This window comes from Odontesthes bonariensis, chromosome 7 (genome assembly GCF_027942865.1).
Source record: "Odontesthes bonariensis isolate fOdoBon6 chromosome 7, fOdoBon6.hap1, whole genome shotgun sequence".
Classification (NCBI taxonomy): domain Eukaryota; kingdom Metazoa; phylum Chordata; class Actinopteri; order Atheriniformes; family Atherinopsidae; genus Odontesthes; species Odontesthes bonariensis.
The window spans coordinates 23,135,614-23,142,983 of NC_134512.1; positions in this window are offsets into that span (position 1 = coordinate 23,135,614).

Below are 7,370 nucleotides of genomic sequence, written 5' to 3' on the forward strand. Positions count from 1 at the left end.
TTGTTCTACTGCAGAAGACACCCTCTTTTTATCAATACAGACGGTGTCACTTTAGCTTAAAGAACTGGTTCTGGCAGTGAAACTTTTGCTTATCGCTCATTTCTTTTTTGTCACTTAAACCATATACTAAACAAAAACCATTATACTTCTACCATAAAATACTATACTTCTGTTTGAAAAAAGAAGAAAACAGTACTATCGCTTTAACTTCATACAGTTTTGAGATCATCTAAGCTGTTAATTTCCAGAGACAGAATATGTTACCAGGGGTGCCCAAACTGTCTCTCCACTAAATGTTGAGTTTTCTCACTGGACATTTCCCGTTTATTAGGAAATCCCTTAAATCTCCACAAGGGGGCGATGTTACCTAATGATAAACTGTATCCTTCACGGGGACATGCACAGGGAAGTCTAATCAAAGGTTCCTTGTTTGATAATCACAGGCATTCAACAGGGTGGTTTATTGCTCAACTGTGCAAAACAATAAACGAGAAACACTCATTTCAGAGGCAACTGAAAGGGATAGCTCCTTTTTTGTATGGAAAAAAATCAGCTGTTTGCTACAGAATCTAAGGGATTCTATCATTCAGTTTACACTTTCATTTTTCAGCAGAATTCTTCACCAGGGAATGGTCTGTATATTCTGCCCTCTTCAATGCATTCAACTTGCAAAGTGTATTCACATGGGCTTCCTCTGTGAAAGAGCCTGATAGCTGCTATCTTCCCTGACTGCATGTCTCAGGAGTGTTCAGCAGCAACATGTTTACAGCTGCACCCTGTCACAGCTTTTTGAGAGCGGCTAAATGACTGTGGCAGAAATGAATGAGCTGTGCTTGTGCTCCTCTCCTCATCATTTCAGAGGCCGCTCACAATGCCTCCACAGAGAGGCATCCATATTGACTCTCACCGAGGACCACCTGTGCACCTGCTTGTTCGTGTAATTATTCTATCAGCCAATCGTTTGGAGGCTGAGCAGTGCAAGACACAGATCCAGGTTGGGAGAGTGCAAGTCATGGTCGAATCAAAACATCAGATGATGAAAAAAAAAAAGCTATCTCAGTGATTCAACCATGACGAGCTGGTTTGAATATTCCTGAAAGTGGTGGTCTCCTGGGATTTTCATGCCCTCAAGTCACATAAAATGGTGAAAAAGTGAAACACTGACTTTGGAACAGTTCTGCAGAGGGAGATACCTTGTTAATGAGACAGATCAAAGGAGAGGGGCCAGACTACTTTAACCTGACATACGATCAAAGAGCATCACAGAATACATCACACAGCCAACACTGGGGTGAATAGGTTACCCCAGTGGATTAACTCATTGCATAGACTGTGCAGCTGGCAGGTCTGTGAAAGCTATATGATGCAATCATATTAACATAGACCTTAACGGATCTTTTGGGAGAAAATGTATGCTCCAGGCAGTAATAGTATGACACACCCTATAAATTGCTCTTTGAGCTCTTTGTTGTAGCTGAAAGCCATATACTCTATTAAGTTTCAGCCATTTTAAACATATTCATGCACATGAATCCATTGGCAAAGGAGGATATTTTTAGTACCAGAGGCTTTCTGCTTTCTATTTGCAGTAGACAGTATTGACAATTATTTGAGCGCCAGCTTCGGTTGCATCAAGTTATATGTTGGTGGAACAAAATGGCTATTGCCTGAAGATTTAGTTTCATTTTAGCTTCAGCTGGACCTCATTTGGATCTAAATGGCGACTGATCCCAGAAGTTAAGTCAGCGAACAATAGCCGACTGGTCTCTGGATCGGTTTCCAGCTCGCTTTGCTAAAAGCCTGCCCATAGCCTACATGCCTTTGTGGCCACAGAAACAGTTGTAAGGTCAAATGTTTGAAGAGACAGGGAGAAAAACAACAAGGACAACTGTGCGGCCTAGCGACTGTAAGACATTTGCTGGCACACGAAACATCACATTTGACACCTCTAGTTTAGACAGGGCAAATCATCAAATTTGTGAAATAGTTTTTCACAACATTTTCTGATCATACCCTTGTCAGACAGTCGTGTCCTCAATAAAAAGACCAAAAAGTCTTTCAATCTAATCAACCAAATTGGTTGTTTGTTCACATCCTTAAATACGACTCAGGGGGCCGTCCTCTAAACTACAGCCCCTGCAGGTGAAAGGAGGGAAATACGATAACTGTTTCAACATTAGAGCAAATATCATTCACAAGTGGGTTTTTTTTGTTTGTTTGTTTTGTTTAAACAAGCTAAAGTTCTGTTAAGGGGGAGGGAGAGGCTGGTGAGAGCTTTGAACCATGCGATGAGTTCTTCCCTCAGGGTTAGGTTTAATAAATTCAACAAAAACACAATATAAAAGGTTTCTTACTCCCTGGTTGGGTTGAGGTAATACCATAACTTGCTTAGGTTTAGAAAACATCGTGGTTAGGACTAAAATACATTATTTGTATGATGCCACAGTCCCCTTAACTTTTGACATTTTGACGCTTGACATGCAGTTGCTCTCACAATCACACATCAGAGATCAATATTCTCTGAATGTAATATTGTCAATATTGCCTGCATGAATAACCAACTCATGGACAGTCTCAAAAATACCCCCCCCAAAAAAAAAAAAAGATTATTCAAAGATGTGCACAATTTATTGGTTTTGTCAGACAATCACTCAAAACTTAAATTTTCCAAAAAAAAAGAAATGGATAAAAAGCAGTACATCTTTTAAATCAAGATGCTTGATCCAGATAATGTTACAATACAGCATCTGCGCAGACCCACGCCATTAACCCCTCATGATAACTTTTTTGCTACTTTGCAACTTTATTTTGACATAAAAACCTTTGGAATGGCCAAAAAATCTATTGGAAATTAAAAATGCCTCTTTTGAAAAGGAACAACCAGGCTGTTTTTCTTGGCTGTTACCCTATTAGTGTATTTTCGTGTGGAGAAAAAGAGCGGTGGTATAATCATGAGACAGCAACCATCACTGCGAGGAAAAATGGAGAGCAGGCAATCTTGTCTTGGCTGTCTACCACCTCACACACAGTGGTTGACATTCTGTCACTGCCTGATAAAACAACTGGACAGACTCACGGCTGTGTGCACACATTGTATGGCCATAGCTGCACATGCTGGAGCATACACCCAGAAATACAGGGCACAGACAGTGCTGGGCAGTTCCACACAAGCTGGCAGGTACACACACACACATACGCACACACAGTGGGCAGGCAGCCATGTCGGCACACAGCTTCAGACTTCTTTTTGTCCTTCACAATTTTGAAACTGGTGCGATAAAAATATGCTGGCCAGCCCTTTTATCACGTGTCCTCAGGGATAAGTAAGATTTCATAGTATAAAGGCGAATATCATCAAATGAAAAATTCTTCCACACAAAGACAAACATTTGTGGATTGCCTTCTTTAACGGACATGTGAGGTTGCTTATTCTTGTTTACAATCTAAAATTTATTTGATCTTTAACAATACCAAACGATGCATAAAAAGGGAGAGCACCTGTGTCATAAGGTGTCTGTTCTCCACTGATAACAACAGAGAGCAACGATCTAAACAGCGCTGATTTGAAGTCAGACCATGTCTTTTTCCCCAGTACAGCACAATAATACCATTAAGGTCATAGCAGGTAGAGGTCAGGCTCCATTGTCTCTGTCTGCCTTTGATTCCGGGTTTCTATCGCTGCCGAAGGTTTTCTTGTACAGAGATTATGGGTTTTTATCAAAGTCATATATCTTCCAACTCTATAAAATGTCCTCCCATTTCTTCTAAATGTTGCTCGGTGAGAGTAACATTCGGAAAATGACCACGAGCAACAATTTGTCAAGCCGTGCAGGTGGGTGTGCTCAATTCACTTTCTTTGTCTCTACAGTAGCAGAATTACAGTTGAGTGTTCGCTGACCTAATGCAATAGAGGCTCCATACGGACAGAGTAATGTGATTTCCAAGGCTTTTATTCTCTGTCTGTGGCTAGATAGAGAGGGGCCCCGAAGAGATGGCATCTGAATTGGGGTTGGCTGTCAGAGAGACAGCCATTGAGCGAGAGATAGAGGGACATAATGCATGTGATACGGACGGCAGCAAATAGCAGTCTTGATGTGGTCTACAGGGAAGAAGTGCAAGGGAGAAATAAAAGGAACCACCAGGGTCAAGTGACTCTAATAAATCCCACAGTGAAGCCTTGCTAAGCCTTTGATAGTGACTTTGGCATTGTTTTGACCTACTCTATTTTCCTCTGGAGGTCATCTCAGGTTAGAATTGTAGTGTTGGCCTGCTAACTTATCAGATATACTTTTGATAATGATTCATAAAAAATAGATACAAGAGATAACACTGACCATGAAAATTATACAGCTTTTTTTTGGGTGGGGGTATCACTTATTTGCTAAACAGAGCGAAGGTATGCCAAAGCTCTATAGTTTCTGCTTTGCCTCCAGTAATCATACTGTTTTGTGTGGCTTTGAGATGAAATAATGTGTTTTCTTAGCAATGACGCTGAGGCAAAATTGCAGCCACAGGTCACAGTTGCCAAATGTTAACCACATTTTCTAATTTACAGCTAAGCTCTTAATGGGAAAAAAAATAGATTCTTTAAGCTTTTCAAGAAAAGCTTTGATTCTTCCAATATTCAAGGACTAGACAAACATGCTGACATAATCAGATTGTGTCACTGAATGTAGAAGATCTATGTGACACAGAGTGTTATTTAAAGGCCTGTTTGCAGCTGTGACATTGCGCTCAGGCTTGTTGTCAGTTATTGAGGATCAATCAGCAATCAAGTGTTTGATTGTGCCAGTTTACGTTTCCCAAGGCTTGTGCAATGAGCTTCACCGCCAATGAAACTGAACAACGCCTTTACTGCAGAGATGAACGAGAGAAAGCAGCCGTTGTGGATGATTTACTCAGCGAGAAAAGTCTGAAAAATGCTGTCAGAGTAATTGTGACCACTCCGTGGGCTTGAGAGAGTGTGATTCTCTGACTGACAGGAGACACAAATGTGGATGTTTGCGCAATAATATTGCATGGTTCCCTTGATCAAGCAGAAGATTTTTTTTTGGATGGATGTATCTTTAGGGTGTGCGTAAAAATATATAATATATACACTACCAGTGAAAAGTTTGGACACACCCACTCATTTAAAAGGTATGTAAAGGTGTTTCCAAACTTTTCACTGGAACTGTATGTATTGCGGCTGTCAAAATGAACGCGTTAAAAACAAGTTAACGGAATTACATCTTAACGCCACTCTTTTTTTGTTTGACGCAAGATTAACGTGGACACGTTCTATGAATATGACCGTTGGTCCACTCTGTAGTTTCAAATCCGGAAGACATTTGGCCTAATCTTGTAGGATGGCTTGCTAAATTGATAAAGAAAAGGATCTTTTGAATGGCGAGTTCCTCTTCAAAACCCTGCAAGATGATTCTCTCGACAGGACCAAAGTTATCTGCCGTTTCTGTCAATGTGAATTGAGTTATCACCTGAGTATGTCGAGTCTTAAATATGACTTGCCAGCAAAACACGCGGCTGGGTTAGACCCACTCCCTCTCCCCAAACTCAGACCTCGTTAAGTAGTTTGCAACGGAGACACCTGGACAACTCCCCCTGCGGAAAGATTAGACACAGTTACAACGTGTGAAATTATTTGCTTAAAGTGTGAATGTTACACATGATAAAAGTGTTGTATTCCGGCCAATGTGCCCTTCTGTTGTTGCTTGTTGGTTGAAGAATGTTCTGGAGAGTTTTTATCAGGACAACTTGTCTTGGGTTGTTAATGTAAATATGAAATGCATTTGCATAAAGAACGCATATTTGTCTGCTACCATGTTGATCAGAGTATTAACAAATATCTATTTAAGGTGCATTTAGAACGTATTAAGATGTAGTAAAACATATATTTTGTTATTAATCACGAGTTAACTATGGACAATCTGTGGATTAATCGCGATAAAATATTAAATGTATGACCCCAAATAAGGGACTGATTTTGTCCACAGACATGCCCAGTTTTTTTTTCTTCACAGTATAGGATTATTTTGTAACCGTTGTTGTCAACTGTCAGACAAAACTGATGTACATAAAACTAATTAACCAAGTTAATAAGTCAAGGTATTTGTAAACTAGCTGATGCTGTTTGCCAAGATTGTCTTTACCTGCTGCTATCAGAAATATCAGGGGTGTTGTGTGTGAACTTTTTTTTTTTCTCTTTAAATGGCCATGCACTTTCAAGCAACACTGAGCAGGTGATTGGGTGAATGAACTGTTTATCAGTGACAATCATGGGCTTACTTCAGCCAGTCAGATCAATTGGCTAGAGTCAAGTTGTAAAATCCAACGCTGGTCAAATGCAGGGCAAATGCAAATTTTCCACTGGGAAAAAAAAAAACAACTCTTGTTGTTTCAGGCCCTAAGACCTTCAGTATATGAGGAGGATTTTGTTAGGTTGTGCGACCCGATCAGGACAAAGACGATGTCGACTGGAGCTTAAAAGACAAAACCAGGAACAAACCAGAAAAGGTGCAGGCCATATAAGATCAGTATTTGTTTAGTTTTCCGTTGGCTTCCTAATTCAAATAATTCCTTTGTCGCGGAAGTAAAGATGATGATCTTTCATTGGTCTTATGTTGTCATTGCTGCTCTCATCATTGACTGGTGAAGATTACATATGCTGTGTTGGTTTTTTTTTCCAGGAAACTGCAGTAACCTACTTAACTGTTGTGACTCTAGAGAATAATTTTTCAGTCTTAGTGCTGGTGTTTGAGGAGCAGTACAGGAAGCACATGTTTTTTATCTTTTTATTTTTTTATTACAGTGTTTAAATGGGTAATATACTGCCTTGGGAAGCTGTGTTGTGTTTTAGCAACAGAATCTCGAACAATAACAAAGCCAGACCAAACTGAAAGTAAAGCCTGAGCTTCAGCCTTTTAAACAGCTTATGAATGTTATATCCACTATATTTGTTGCAGATATAACGGGTCGATCTGGACTGATGGCATCGCTGTCTTTTTGGGAGCCTTCTAATTCATGATTGTGTGACAATCAAGAAAAGAAAAGCTAGAACTTTGCTTTTCAAAAGGTACTTTATAGAACAGATCAAAATTAGGAAGCTTCTTCCAAAGATACACTCATATCCTTTAATCTCATGGTAACAAAATGGGTAGGAGTCATGTCTCATTAAGAACAGATTTAAACAAGGTCAGACCCAGAAACGTCTCACTTTCAGCACGACATACATTTACACTGCTTGAGTCACATTAATAGAAAGCCACAAACACTGGTATGTCTTAATTTTCTTAGTTTGGCATGTGATCTGCTTTCTCAAACACACACGGCTTAAGTTAAAGGACAAGCCGCATTTTTCTTGACATAATGAT